Source organism: Neomonachus schauinslandi, chromosome 1 (genome assembly GCF_002201575.2).
Source record: "Neomonachus schauinslandi chromosome 1, ASM220157v2, whole genome shotgun sequence".
Classification (NCBI taxonomy): domain Eukaryota; kingdom Metazoa; phylum Chordata; class Mammalia; order Carnivora; family Phocidae; genus Neomonachus; species Neomonachus schauinslandi.
In genome coordinates, this window is record NC_058403.1 from 153914544 (window position 1) to 153930880 (window position 16337).

General features: G+C 38.4%; 1 protein-coding gene across 2 annotated transcripts in view; it reads left to right on the forward strand.

Moving 5' to 3' along the window:
• Positions 1-16337, forward strand: part of SNRK (SNF related kinase) — a 56533-nt gene that overhangs the window by 589 nt on the left and 39607 nt on the right. Inside the window, exon 2 of one of the 2 annotated variants that reach the window (XM_021677583.1) lies at positions 12834-12893. The exons of the other annotated variant lie outside the window; for it this stretch is intronic. The gene's annotated coding sequence lies outside the window, so the exon portion shown is untranslated. The remainder of the gene's footprint in view (positions 1-12833; positions 12894-16337) is intronic. 2 annotated transcript variants of the gene reach the window in all.

The following is a 16337-nucleotide window of genomic DNA, read 5'->3' on the forward strand; positions in this document are numbered from 1 at the left end:
GGGCCCCGCGCCCGGGCCAGGCTCCCCGCGCCCAGGTTCCCTCATGGGGTGTGTGTTCTCGGAATGTTTCCTTTTTCAAACGAATCTGGAAATCTGGCCGCAGCAAGAGGGGTTCCTTGGTAAAACTGCAGCCTTACAATAGAATGGGGATATTGTTGTCTGTAGAGAAAGGGCATCGGGGTAGGGAAGGAGGAGCAGTGCCATTCCCGAGGGAGAGCTAGATTTTTTTTTTTTTTTTTTCCTTTCCCCCCCAGATCGGGAAACCTCCGTTCTTTTCCGTAGTCATCGCCTGTTGATTTCTTTCTGGACCCTTTTGCAAAAACCTTCCTGCCTTTAACTTGGACTTGGGATCTAGGAAAGTGACAGTCTTATTCTGGGGGGCGTGGGGGGGGTGGTTTCCTGGAGCTGTGCTATTCCTAACAGTTGGATCAGATAGCTTCTTGGGAAGATCAGTTCAAGCTCAGTATTTGGGGAGAATTTAGCACTAGGATTCTTAAATCTATAGAGGTCTGAGGATATAGGACCTTTCAAACTGTCAGGTTACTTTTTTCTCTTTTTAAAAATTGAGTGCATTCTCAGTCTTAGATGCGGGTGGTAAAGCTGATTTAATGAGTTTCACATTTTATCAGGTTTTAAGGTGAAGCATGACTTACAAGTGATGGAACTGCAAATGTTTTGAGTATCCTGAATTTTCACCAATTTCTGTCAAACGTCAGATGCCTCAGTTTGGGTTCTTTTTACGGGGTTGGGACAGTGTGTCTCAAATCAGCCTAATGTATCAGAATGTAGATCCGTGTACTTTAAAGCCAGGGGCTGTCAGGGTTTATGTAATCAATTTATTAATTTATAATCTTGTTACATTGCTTCCCAAATTTATAAAATCATTCCCTTAAGGAAATTTGTCTTCAGCGTCTGCTTAAATATTTCTTTTGGAATTGGATTCCTGAGGAGGAATGTACTGTACAAGTGGTGATTTAAGCATACCAATTAGACAAGTTTCCTTTTAAAAAAATACGTATTGATTCTTTTATCCAACTATCTTATTGTCCCTCTTAGGAAAACATGACATTCCCATTTTACAGAACTAGAAATGAGAGAAATTACATGACATTCCCAAGGTCACACATTAAAGCAGTGTAGTAGCTGAAAAATTAAGTGTATGGTGCTAACTTCTTTTACCTCTTCAAGGTTTTCCAGGCAGGGAACTTTGAATGTCACCTTTCTATTTTTTTAAATCTGCACAATCAGTTTTTGTTGTTTTATTTTATGCACAGAAATGGCTCTCACCCTATTAATATTTTACTATTTAGAGTAAATTTTTCAGTATTGTTGCAGTAAGATCAGTTAGTTTAAAACATACAGGAACCCAGAAGTTATCCTAATTTTTATTTTTCTAGAACAGAAATATAAATTGGGACTTTATGTTCAGATTTAATCCCATAATCCTCAAATAAAGGCTTTTATATATACTTATTAAAATTGAAGGGCTTTCATGGTATTTTTACTGGTCACAGGAAATAATGTTCATCTAAACCTTACTATGGGTGTTTCTGTCATATAGAAAGTGAAACTAAGTGGGAAAAAAGTTACTTATTTTTGGAGATGATTGAACAGCCATGGTTCTAAGCATTGGTATAAATGAGGCATGATGTCTTCCCTATAGCAGCTTGTCTGAGCCTAAGAGCTCACTCAGTACGCTGCCCAAGAAGAAAAGGGCACAAGTGAGCTTTCCACATGGCCAGAATTTTAGGAATTAAAAACATAGATGAGGAACTCTAAAAACCTATTTTAACTGCATGTGTGCTGTTTGCTTAACAGCCAGAAGATAGAATTTTTAGCCAAATGCTTTTATAATAAAATATAATTTAGGTACTTCTCAGTGTATGTGTGTGCAGGTAAATTCTTAGAGCAACGTCGGTGGAAAAGTTACTTGAGTAGATTCTAGCAGTTTTGAAGATAAACTTAACCTATGATCATTTATTCATGACGCCTTTGTGTGTCTATTTTCAGGGCCCTGGGTTCAAGGGTAGCAATAGAAAAATGAATAAAAACCAGTGACTGCCTTTAGGAGCTTACAGGCTATTGGGGGCACTGAAGTAAACAGTAACAGTAGGATCCAGCGAATGCTGTGGTGAGGCATAGGCAAAACCCTGCAGAAGCACAAAGATGGGGGCAGGGAACAAGCTGACTTGGGAATGCTTTACAGAGGAGGTGACATTGAATGGGTCTTAAAGTACAGGTAGAGTTCCCAGGCAGAGAAAAGGGGAAAGTGCTCAGAGGGTTCAGGGAGGATGAGAAGACAAGGTTAAGTGGTGGAGGAAGAACTGAGATCCAAGTGGATGGAAGGGAGATGAGGAGGTAAAGACAGTGCAGCTGTTTTTTTGTTTTTGTTTTTTTTTTTAAGAATATGAAAAGGAAGGAAGAGGAATGGGGCAGGAGATTGGGCATGGAGAGGGAAGTGTTTCGGTATTTTGTTTTTGTTTGCAAAGAGCTGGTGTAAAGTCTCTCAGACTTACTAGCCTCACGAGAGCACTGGACATGTGTTTTCTGCTCTGGATTATCTGGAACTACATTATTCACACTGGATGGTTTCCTCATCTATTTTTCTGTAAGTCTGCTTTGGGTCGAGGCCTTATATCCTATGGGAAACCATTTCTTGCCTATGGTAGGGGAGGAGCCTGTCTAAAGAGGATTCCTGCTGTACCTTCCCTGAGCATTTATTTATCTGCTGCTTCCAGAGCCTCCTGAGATTCTGCTTTGGCACCTCCAGCATTTGGCTTCTGCTCAGGTAGGCTCTTCCATAACAAATCAGGCCTGGCCTCTTTCTCTCTCCTTACTTGTTGTATTGTACCCTCCAAAGTGCTGCTATGTGGCTATTCAGCAGTTACTTCAAAGTCTGTCACAGACCACAGATCGCAAGTCTGTGATGTTTTAAGTTTGCAGTGTCTTCAGGTTCAAAGCAGGATTGGGTCTGTCTGTCTGTCTACATACATATCCCCTCAACTACATATTGGCCTGGAAATGTAGGTTATGAAATCTGTGCTCCAGAAGTGTGGGTTACAGGTCATTTAAATGGTCAGATCATAGCCCCACTGGGCCTCAGTTGCTCATTTGTTGATATGCAGTTATTTTTCTCAAACTTAAAAGTCTGTCAGCTCCTCGAAGGCAGAGACCACTTCTTTGATTTCAACATCCCCAGACCAGTGTAATGCCTCATGCGTAGTTAGGATACCCAAGTGGTGTCTGGATGAAGAAACTTCAAAAATCTGAACTTAATTTTGTTGATTTTATCAGCCTATTAATAGAAACTGTACCCATTTTAATACAGCTGGGCTAAATTTAAATTGTTTTTCAATCATAGAATTTTGGAACTAGAAGCAAATCTATCACTTGATCCTAGCATGTAGTAGATGCTCAGGAAATGTTTGTTCCTGTCCTGTGTATTTCTGGTCTGAGTGAATGGCACCACTTGCTACCACTGTCCATTAGAATCATTCTGGATTTCCCTCTTTGCTTTGCCCCCCATGCATTGAGTTCTGAGATTCTACTTCCTAAACATGTCTCCTCCATTAATCCTCATCATCACTGCCCACATACTGGCTGCCTTCATTTTTAGGTCATTAAGTGATCATGTACCTGGAGACATTTTCAGTTGTCTCTTTACCTGTCCCCCAGCTCTAGTCTTGCCCTAACAGGTTGGTCTTCACTTTGCTACCAGAGTGGTTTGTGTAACTGTCATCTCTGATTGCCATTCCCCTGCTCAGGATTCTTCTTTGGCTTCTTTTTTTTTTAAAGATTTTATTTATTTATTTATTTGAGAGAGAGAGCACATACACATGAGTTGGGGGTGGGGAGGGAGGCAAATGAAGAGGGAGAGGCAGACTCCCCACTGAGCAGGGAGCCCCACGCAATGCAGGGCTCACGCTCCATCCCAGGACCTTGGGATCATGACCTGACCTGAAGGCAGACGCTTAATTGACTGAGCCACTCAGGTACCCCCTTCTTAGTGGCAGCTTTCATTTGTTCATTTAATAATATGTATCTATATATTTTGGGTAGATGCTTTACTCAGTCGGCCCTAGGTTACAGAGTGGAATAAAATGAACATGGGCCTTACACAGACTGAAGTTATCATTTAGTTGAGTGGGGACACAGATTATTACTCATGTAACTATATAACTGCAGTTGTGATAATGGCTCTGCTGGGAAAGGAATGGCGCTGTGAGAGGGCATGGGAGCTGGTGTGCAGGTATGTGGGGAGGGGAAGGACATACTCAGGAGGGTGACCTTTCAGCTGGGCCCTGAAGCCCTCTGGTAAGGGCTTGTCAGACCCAAGGAACTGCAGCTGATTTGCTTGGAATACAAGACCCTTGGGGTATCTGGCCCCTGCCTACCTGTCTGATCTCATCTCCTATGCTCTATATGTATTATTGTCCCAGTCACACTAAGCTCTCTCAGGTCTCTTTTCTGAAAAGCCTCTTCCCCATCATTGCCAATTTCAATTCGTAGCTCAAATAAGAAAATGAATTTCTCTGAGATGCCTCCTATGAACTCCCCAACGTAGGTTTTGGGGAAAGAACACCTCTTATAGCATATCTGTCCCTATAAGAGATTATACAGACCTTGTGGCAGGGATCTTCCTAGTATGTCTAGTAGAGGCATTTAGGGGCAGCTTGATGGGCCTATTAGGGGATATCAGTGTAAGGTGGGAAACTAAGTATATACCCCCCTCAAATATCAGACTGTCGTGGGAGGAAGGCCAGTTCTGAAAAGTTGGGGGGGAAAACGGTGGATGATATTGAGCCTACTCGCATCTTGCTAATATATATTATCCCACTTAGCCTTCATAATAACTGTCTAAGGTGGTGATTATCTTTGTTTTATAGATTAGGATGTGCCTATTTGTAGAAGTTGAGTCACTTGCTGGGCTCCAGGTTCTGTGGTACTCTTCCTACTGCGCTATGATGCTGTGGCTCATGTTTGCTGAATAAATGAATTTTGATCATTTGAAAGTGCACTTCTATGGTGAGGATAATAAGAAAGGTTGACCCTGTGGTAGTTTGAAATGCTGAATCTTAGGATGCTCTCCCAGCTCCTCTCTGATGTTCCCTCCCCCTCTGTATACACACCTCTTAGGCCATTATATTGTCTTTATATTGCGTAGCTAGGGGAAAATGTTCGAATAATAAATTGAACTGGATTTAATACATATTCATCCATGTTGGCTTTTCTTTATTAGAGAAATTACATTTTAGATAATGTAAGTTTTACTTTTATAGTATAACTTACTTAGATAAAGTTCATTTCAGACTTAGGTCGGGATACTAACAAGTATTCGTGGAGAGAGTATGAAACTAGAACGTACTGTATTTATGGATCTCTTTTTAAAATAGTCATAATATTCTAGCCTTTTAGTTAGCAGTGGACAAAAGCAGAGCAATTGAATTTAAAAATAATGTTTAGCTTCCTGTTTTAGTTCATTTTCTACAGGTGAAACAGTTCTCTCTTTATTGGCATAAAGTATTATGAGGGCTACTGAAGAAATTTGGAATGAGAATATTCATATAGTCTCAGTTCCAGGGCTTGATTTTGTCCTTTGCGCTCCTATTTTATATGTATTTGCTAATCCTCTTATGAAGGAAAATGCTTTTTTGGAAACAAATGGAGAGAATGTAATTTGCAAAGTATATTAAAACTGCAGTGTGGGAAAGGATACAATTTTTAAGCAGAAAATAGAACCTCCCTAAATTTATCTGAATTACTTGCTTGGTGTTGGCTGTTCTGTGCCACTGGCTGTTCTTGCCATCACACAATTGTATGTAAGCTCTAAGGTGAAGTTATTTTTAAGGTGCCGTTCCATTTTTACGTGATCAGTAAATATCTCAGTCTGTCTTTTGACTAGTTATTTGCCTGTAACTTTCTTTCTTAAAAATCAGTTTCAAAAAACCTTTAATGGAATTGTTTGTTAATAATGTTTATTAAGTGGTGCTAGGGAACTTCCTCCATTTAATTGATTGCTGGGCTAGGTAACTAGCATAGCATATCAGCATTGGAAGAACACAAAAATTGTCAAAATTGATTTATTTTAGTGCTATTTCCCTGGGAACTAGAAGGGCCTAGGTAAACGGGAGGCATTGTATTGTTGCACGAAAAAATGGAGGGCCCAGGAATCGGTGGGACCTGGAGTCCAGCCCAGGCAGCTCTTAGCTAGGTGTAGGACTGGGGCAAAGGAAGTCCTTATCCTCTTTGGCCCTGCTTTCTCATCTGTGAAATGGGTATGATATTTCCATTATATTGCTGGTGGTGTGGAATAAGTGATGAATCAAATGTGGAGTTCAGTACTGACATAGATTGCCAGTTATTACATTGTTTACCCTTTTTGAGACCTGCATTAAAACAAAACTGGAATTCTAAAATGAACAGTTGTGGCAGTGAAAGACATTTTTAAAAAAATTTCAAGTGAGACAGTCAGTTGTGGTTTTGCTATAGGACTGGACTCATTTCTATATACACCTATTTAGGTTTGTAGTAGGTTTTTAGGAAAGTTGTATGGGTGATAGATCTAATCTAAGTCAAAACAAAAATTGGTGTTTTATGGAACTTTAAAGTGGACAGCGAACTTTTAAAATTGGTTTAAATTCTCTAATTACCTTATTTCTATGTTGCTTTCATGTTAGTACCTAAAGAGTTTTCCTCTTCTGTTTAGACCTCTTAGCAGCTCTGTGATTAGAAGCTGCTTCTGTGCATTTTTAACTCTTTAATGACACTTTAATTAAACTTAAGTATAATTCAAAGATAGATAAGTGATGAATTGAGTATGGCAAGTTTTCCATTAGTTCTGAGAAAGTAAGAGTCCATTATAGTTGCCTAGATGGTAAGCCATTGGGTGTTTTTCAGGATCAGCCTTCTTAACCCTACTAACTTATCTCACATCTACCCCAAATCATAACTTCACCCAAACTGATGGTTTCCTTTCTGAAGCCAGCCAGCCATGTGCATGCTCTGCTGCCCCTGTTTCCCCCACTTTCAGGAATGGTGTTCCACTGCTCCCTCTTGAAGGGTAAGCTCTGGTCTATGGGCTGCCCTGTCCTTGGGGATCCTGCCTTCTTAGTGTCCTCTACTCTTCCTTTGGCACACCTTACCCAGGCTAACCTGTGTAGTTATTTATCTTTTTACATGTAGATAGCTTATTTGTAAGGTTATAATGGACAGAGACTGTGTTGTATTCTACACAGTTAGGGCTCAAATATTTGCTAATGAAAATAGACTTTGTGTTCCTCTTCCTTCCTCAGCCTGAAGAATTGCATACCTTGTCCCTCAGGGAAGCAAAATATTTCCTTGAATATGTCTTGTTTATTAAGATGACATAAGTAGGTTTTAGACAATATATTTTTAGGGAAATTAGTCTTTTCATAGATCTCAGTGGAAAAGGAAACTGAAAATTATGTACAAAAAGTCAAAATTTTAATAAACTATCTTTTTTAGATTATAAAAGCAGCACACATTCATTGCCAAAAATTTGAAGAGAAAAGCATAAAGAGAAAAAAATTCTATAATCTTACCAACTTAACATTTAGGTATTTTTAAAATATATATGCAGACAAATTACATGCTTTAAAAAAAAAATTGAGATCGTGCCATGAAATTTGGTATATGAATTTTTTTAACTTAACATTTTATTGTGAGAATTTCCCCATCAGATTAAAAAGCCTCAAAATATGACTGTATAGTGTTAATGTTAGGTGTACTTTGATTTAATTGTTTTCTTATTGCAGACCTTTAGATTATTTCTAATTTTTTGAATATGTAAATATCACTGAATTGTTGACTATAAAAATTTTTAACATCTTTATTTCTTTAAGACATAATCTAGTAGTGAGATTATTAAATCAAAGATAGTAATTATTTTTTTTTAAATTTTTTTTTAGATTTTATTTATTTATTTGACAGAGAGAGGGAACACAAGCAGGGGCAGTGGGAGAGGGAGAAGCAGGCTTCCCGCTGAGCAGGGAGCCCGATGTGGGGCTCGATCCCAGGACCCTGGGATCATGACCTGAGCCGAAGGCAGACGCTTAACGACTGAGCCACCCAGGCGCCACCAAAGATAGTAATTATTTTAAGGCTCTTGATATATGTATTGCCACATTGCTTTTCAGAAATTTCAGAAATAAAATAATTTGCAGTCTTAATATAAGAGAATCTCAAATGAGTTAGTCTTTTAAGTCAAAGTCAGTGTAATGTTAGGTACCAGTATTTTTGTTTATGGGTTAGTTTATTTTTTTCTGTTCCAGTATTCTTTTTTGACCATTTTTTAATGACCATTTTCATCACAATATCAGCAGGGAAAGAAAAAGATGACAGAGAGTGAAAATGCGTTTTGATAGGATTAATAAAAGTTTGGAAGAAGATTTAGATGATTAAGTTTTTAAATTCTCCAAACTTCCAACTTATATTGTCTTCCTGGCAACAAGGAGTAATTGCGGTTAGTTTTATGTATTTTGGAGTAACTTCTACATACCAGCTTTTGCTTAAGTCATTATTTATTATGTGAGCGCTTTATACCAGGGCTGTCACCAAAACTGGTGACACACTTAGCATTTTCCATCATTTTAGCAAGAGGCAGATTCTGTTTAGGAATTCAAACTTATTATCTGCACTGCTAGTCCAGGTTTTGTGGCTTGGATGTTAACCCCTTTTGCTTTACAAATAGTACTACTCTACATCAGTTAATAAATCGCCTGACTCCTGGATACATTAAAATTCTGTGATAGATCCTGGAACATGGCTTGTTTCACTTAGAGAAAATAAAGATGACGTAAACCAATGCTTCATGAGATCGATCTGCACTGGTGACCCAGTCCCTGCCTGGAGAGCCGTGCAGTCCTTTCAGCCTGCCATTCCTGGTCACCTCAGTTGCCCCCAGTCCATTAAAATTGACCGCTTGGAAGAAAACTTATAGAACATACTTCAGGAGGCAGTTACCTTCCCTTGGAAAATACTTTCCTAGACATTTGGAGGTACAGTTTTACCTCTTCGGACATTTCTCATAATAAATAATTTAATCTTTTAATTTGTAGTTCCCATCTTGAGTCCACCCAGTGAGTGCAGCCTGATAACCACATAATCTCCGTGATAACCACATGGTAATATTCAGCCCATCCGGTGAAAAACTCTGGATCCTTCCATAACTTAGGACCTCTTGACCTATTTGTGGTTTCGTCATCTTTGATTTATGGCTTATATTGGTAACTCCCAGGGGAAGGAGTGCTGTTCTAGAAATGTGGAATATTGTTTATTTTGGATAGAGGGAGGAGCAGTGGCAACTGCATGTAGGATTGTGTTCATTTTGCTTGACCAGGAGGTTGTTGATACTCTCAGAGGATTTAGTCTCCTGTCTTCCTGTCAGCCTATGGGTATATTTGAAATTTTAGCAGTAAGATTGGGGTGGTAGAATTCATTGGGAGAGTGTTCGTTCCTTTACTTCCATTAGTTTTTCTATAAACATGCAGTTTAGTCTAGTATTTTCCATGAGTAAAAATTACAGTTTTCATTTTTGGTATTTGTAAAAGATACCAGATAATTTCCATATGTAGGAAACTTAAACGCAGTTTTAGTGTGGTTTTGCACAAACTCATTTTTCAGTTATCTGTATTAGAGGGAGAGCATTGGCACAGATATTTTTTTTTAAAGCACTTAATTGGGGGGGGAAGTTTTTGCATATTTAAATATTGGTGGTCTGATTTTAGGAAATTTATAATATCCTCAATAAAATGTAGAGAAACACATGGCCCTTTTTGTTCCACTCCTCTACTTTCTCATGCCAGTGGATTGGCCATGTAGAGCTACCTTTGTTTGGTGTGCTATTTTGTCCTCCCCTAGAGGTGTGAGTAGGGGACATTTGTTTGATATATAGACCACACTGCAGTGGTGATGATGTCAGTGAAAGTCTAAGTGAATTTGGACAAGAATAACAGGGTGATTTCCAAATTGACAGTAGATTTAATCGAGGCTGGTCTACAACTGTTTTCAGCAGCTTGCAAAATGTGTGTAGGGCCACCCACACTTCCTTCCTCTTCTCCAGCCACACCCACACACTTCAGTTTGCTTCTCTCTTTAGTTGGGAGAACATCAGTATATTCTTGCAACATATACTGGTGGTGGTTTCTCAAACATGAATTTCCATATTATAAACACTTTTGACTAGTTGGCCTATTTCATTTAGGTCCAGCCCAGTTATATGCATGTGTGAACATATGCTAAATAAGATTGCTTTAGAATAGCCTAATTTAGTGGTTTTGCTGTTTTTAAAGATGGCATCTTTGTTATGTGTCATTAAAAATACCGATTTACAAGAACTCAGTGTGTAGGAAAATGTTCATTATATAAAAAGGAGGAAAAAGTCATCTCAAACTTCATATACAGTATCTTAGCTTTGTAAAGAAATATACGTATGGGGTGCCTGGGTGGCTTAGTCGTTAAGCGTCTGCTTTCGGCTCAGGTCATGATCCCAGCCAGGGTCCTGGGATCAAGCCCCGTATCGGGCTCCCTGCTCCCCAGGAAGCCTGCTTCTCCCTCTGCTGCTCCCCCTGCTTGTGTTCCCTCTCTCACTGTGTCTCTCTGTCAAATAAATCAATAAAATCTTAAAAAAAAAAAATAGAAACGTAGGTATAAAGGATGTATACTAATAGCTAAAGAGAGGACATCTTAGATGAAATTACGGGTGATTCCCCACCCCACCCCCCTGTATTGTGCTTTCCTGCATTTTCCAGATTTTCTAAAGTGAATTTGTATCAACTTTTTTTGTAGAGAAAACACTTTTAAAGTGTTTGTAAACCTCTTTTCCTTCTCTCTGTGACTGTGTCTGTCTATATTCCATTTTATAAAAAAATTTATGTCTGGGCATATATGTAGAAAATAATTGGGAAGGCTGTGTACCAAACTGTTAACAGAGATTGTCACAGAGGGTAGAATAATGGATGATTTGTAAAAAAAAAAAAAATTCTTTTTACCAGTTTATGTGTTCTAATTGTTTATTTTCTTCTATTGTACAGGTATTTCATAACTTCATAATAGAAGCAAAATACTAAAACAAAGGAAAGTGATATGTCAAGTGAAAAACAGGCTATAAGATATAAAGTTACGTATAGAATGATCACTCCTTTGTAAAACAAAATAAGGAAGAAGCTGTATATAAGTATTTGCAGAAAGATCGCTAAAATATTGATAGTGCTTACCTTCAGGGGTAGGACTGTGGGATGCCTTTTTATTCTTTCTACTTCCTAGTCTGTATTTTCCAGATTTTCTGTAAGAATATATTACTTTTAGGGGGAAAAAATGTAAAGGAGCATTTAATTCTTTTTGAAAAGGTAGATTTGAAAGAAAGTCATCTTGGTATCATTTTAAAAACAAATACTTAGATTTTGTGGGATGTTTTATTGAAAAATCATCAGACTTTCATGCCCAACTAGAGCTACTATTTTCTTTATATTATAGTCGTACATCAGTCATTTTCAATTTGATACATTTTAGGAAACTGAACAGCTCAGTGAATTCATTCTCTTGAAGTAGGGTGGAAGAATTTCTACTCAGATGAGGGAGAATACCATCATTTTAACAATGATGGTGGTGGTAGCTAGTGTTTCTTGCTTACTCTGTGCCAGGCTTCATTCTAAACACTTTTCCTATACTAACTCATTCAGTTCTCACCACAACCTATGAAGTTGTACTCTTACTATTAATATTTTCTAATGAGGAAACTGATCATAGAGAGAGGTCAGGTTTTGCTGAGGTCCTGTGGCCAGTGGTAGGTGAGGTCAGATTCAGATACAGTCGCTGGCGCTCAGACCCAGTGCTGAGCCACGCTGCCTGCCTTGCCTAGGGACTGGCTGGTGGAAAGAGAAGCAAGCAAGGGTAATGTCAGGAGCTACCATATCCCACTTGGAGCTGAAGGAGCAGGTAGCATTCCAGGGTTCACATGTCTCTAGAGGTGGGCCTGTGCCCATGACCTTGCTGGCGCTATTTATGAGCTTCATGATTACCTGGATGCTTACCTTTAGTGTGTTGTGTAAATTGCTTTGGCCTAGTGTGAATGTTTAGGCCTTTCAGTATTTGTGGGATATTTTAGTGTTATGGAAAGGACTGTAAGGCCACCTCAGCCAAGGACTCTTACCATGCTACAGACTTTGATGTCAGTGATCCGTTCACATTCTCTGTGTTCATAGTGATAGTTTCTTTTTTACTATCGAATGGAAAGCCTCTGGTGTGAAGGTGTTTTATGTGTTCCCAGATGCTGGCATGGTAATTGATTTCTGCTGGCCTGCTAGAAGATCATGTGTTGTAAAGGGTGCCCTCCCTGGCTGTGGGAGTGAGTGTTTCATGAGCCGTCAAGGGTTCCTGCAGGCAAGCTGGGCTTGGAAACCAGGCTGGGCAGGATTGGAGCTGCCCACCGCTGCTGATTGGGCAAGTCAAGCCTCATTGTGCCTAGCTTGCATGCTCTTGGTGATGATCCATGAAATGTGGATTTGGTGCCTCTTACAACCCAGGAAGCATTTAGAAAATGGCGAATCGTCTGTTCGTGATTATTATTTCCTCCTCCTCCTAGCGGAAAAATCTGTCTGACCGGGCTACCTGGGAACAGTCTCTGTGTATCTGTTACTGTTAAATTCCTGTTCACTCAAGATCCTCTGAATGGGTTTTAATTCACATAGGGCATGGGAGAGGAGACTGGGTCACTAAGGACAAATTTGCCATTTTTATATGTTTGTCTGGATATTTGGACTTTAAGCAAAGTTAAATAGAACTAAACTAAAATTTCCTCCTGTATTTTCTTTTAGGAAAAAGAAGCTGCTAACGAAACCGTGGTAACAAGGATTATTCAGTATGCGGTTTGCTGGGTATGTGCTGGAGCCATTACAGAGTTACCTGCACTTTTTTTTTTTTTTAAAGATTTTATTTATTTATTTGAGAGAGAGAATGAGATAGAGAGAGCATGAGAGTGGGGAGGGTCAGGGGGAGAAGCAGACTCCCTGCTGAGCAGGGAGCCCGATGCGGGACTCGATCCCAGGACTCCAGAATCATGACCTGAGCCGAAGGCAGTCGCTTAACCAACTGAGCCACCCAGGCGCCCCTCACCTGCACTTTATATAAGCCACATCTTCACATTTGGCATTGATGTTCAGAATGACTTTTGGTCACTGGAAGATCCTCAGAGATCAAAAAACAATTTAGTTATTTCCTATGCTAACACAAAATGCACTTGATGGTAGGATTGCACAGTGGGCTAGTACTTAAAAAGATGTTCACTAACAAGGTTATTTTTCCTTCCAACCTTCAGTTAATCATAATGTCCTGTTTTTAGGTATATAATTATAGTTCTATAGACGCTGGAAAGAGATATGTGTACAAAACAAAGGACAAAAAGAGTAAATTTCTTGATAGTTAAAGTGATTATTATTTCACTCCAGGGTAGTCTCATTGTGAAGAGACCTTATTAGATTCTTTCCCATGAACTCACTAGTAGATTAAAAACTGTTTTCATTGTATCTTTTTGCTGGTACTGTTCTGGGAAGAGAAACCTCAAAGTGTTAGTTGTGATTGTTTCTGGGTGTTGGAGACCCTAAAAAAAGACTTTCCTTCCTCATCTATCTACACATTTGTTACTTTCGTAATAAGGCAAATTAAAACTGGGAAAACCTAATTAATTTAATTAAAATTTAATTAAATTCAGATTTATTTCTAAAATCGGGTTTATATGCCACTTTATAAGAATATATCTAAACTAAAGTGATAGATGAAAAAAACAAATAGGGGCACCTGGGTGGCTCAGTCATTAAGTGTCTGCCTTCGGCTCAGGTTGTGATCCCGGGGTCCTGGGATCGAGCCCCGCATCGGGCTTCCTGCTCAGCGGGAAGCCTGCTTCTCTCTCTCTCTCTCCCTCTGTCAAATAAATAAAATCTTTTAAAAAAACAAACAGACAACAAAAGCCACAAATATTGTATAACTTGGGGGTGGCCTGAAATTGTTTTGAAAGCTTAAGTTGCATTTACAAGCTTGTACAATAGAAACATAGACTCAGGTAGAATTTTAAGGATAATTACTGCCCTTATAATTAATCAAAATTAGAGATTTAAAGATAGTTTTCTGCCCCCTGGAGTTAGCTTAGAGTTTCTATTTTTGAAAATTAAATATGCCCAAATTAAACTTTCTTTTGGGGAACTACTGTCCAATTAAAGCAAGATCTTTTCACTCAGATTTCCCTGTTAATCTTGCCATTAAAATTAATAGCTCAGATGACATGATAATATGGAAGAAATTTGCTTTTTCTCCAACACCTGTACATATTACTGGTTTCTTATTTTAAAAATCTTTATAGAAACAGGATTAACTTAGTTTGGTTTTGAAATTAGTTTTTAGAAACGTGTAGCATAGTTGTTAAAAGCAGAGACTTTGAGGTCAGGTAGCCCTGGGTTCAAATCCTAGCTCTTTTACACACTGGCCTGGTAGCCAACGACAAGTGACTTACCATTTCTGTGCCTCAGAATGGGGCTAATAATCCCTATTTCTGAGGGCAGTTGTAAGGATTAAATGAGGATGACATAAAGCATTTGGTATATGAGTGACATATTATACTTCCTCAGTGAATGGTAGTTTATATTTGTAGTAATTACTAAAATATAAAAAAATTAAACATATTAACATTGGCTTTTTAAGCTTTTTCTCTCTCTGTGTATATATATTGTATCCCAGATATGTGTTTCAGATCATTTCATTTTGTATGTGAGAATGACTTTATTCCTCTTTTATAGTTGGTACTTTAACTAACCAGATATTATCCTAAATGTAACATCATTTAGAGTGCTTAAATGTTTATAAAGAAGGTGAGCTTTGAAATAAGAATTCAGTTTTAATCTTAGTAGCACTTGGATTCATTCTGCACAAATATGTATCGTAGGCTTTTTTTTTTTATTTTTTAAATTTTTTTAAGAGATTTTATTTATTTGACAGAGACAGACAGCGAGAGAGGGAACACAAGCAGGGGGAGTGGGAGAGGGAGAAGCAGGCTTCTTGCTGAGCAGGGAGCCCCATGCGGGGCTCGATCCCAGGACCCTGGGATCATGACCTGAGCGGAAGGCAGATGCTTAACAACTGAGCCACCCAGGTGCCCATATAGTAGGCTTTTAATAAATGTTAGCTTTTCTTTGGTTCTTTTAAGCAAAAATGAGATTTAAAGAAATGTAATGCTAGAGCTTTAAAATAAAAAAATGACCTCATTTTATGTACAGTTTACTTTTTTTGGATATTTTCATCTAAGTGGGAGTAGATAATGTAAGTACTATTCTTAATAAAACAACTGGAAACATGCAGTAGAAAAGGTTTCACAGAAGGGAGGAGTATGCACACAGGACAGAGCTAGTCTTGGGAGATGGCTGTATTCCTCGTTGGATTTTGCTATAATTCTGTTAAATTTTGGTCAGAAAAAATAATGGGAATTGAATTTGTGAGATTTAAAGTGATATCTTAATTTGTATAATTTTATACATTGGTTTTTCTGAGGGTCATTTATAAGAGCCTGTTTCTGTATTTAGAGTTCATAAAGGTTTAGAATTTTAAATGCCATGTGAGATACGGTCTTTAAAACCAAATGGTCCTTAAGATGGTTTAAGAATGCATGGTTGTTCATTGTTGAAATATAATCAGATCATGGTGGGTTGTTTGAGAGTTGGAAAACTGTAATAAAGATAAGCATAACTGAGAAGTACAAAGAGTGAGTACCAGTCAGTTGGCAAACATTAAGCACCTACTGCGTGCTTAGCTAGGCACTAGTGTGACAAGAAGAGCAATAATCGCCTTGTAAACATATTGAAAAGAAGTTGAATTTCAAAATTTAATAAACTGTTGATTACCTGTATATGTTAAACACTGTTCAAGGGATGGTAGAAGGGAAAAAAAAATAGAACCTTAGAGTCCTCAGAACTTCGCAGTCTTAGGGATGAGGATGGCATATACAAAAACTTATAGAATAAGTCCATACTGGTGTCCCGAGCTGCTGTTGGAGATACGGAGTAGGGAAGGTAATTCCAGCTGGGAGAGTTAGAGGAGGCCTCACTAAAGGGATCTGTTTGTGCTTACAGGAAATAGTGCTAGCTTTGGAATAACAGGAAAAGGTTGTTGTGTTTCTGTCCAAATGTTTATTCCATTTTCCCTTTTTTGTCAGTTCTTTCCTTGTTTTTTAAGACACTAAATGAAATTACTTTTGCAAGATGGTTTTTTTTAAACAGTTTATCAAACTTGCCAGTTTCCTTATTTCTGACATCACCAAAAACTTGTTTCAACTAATT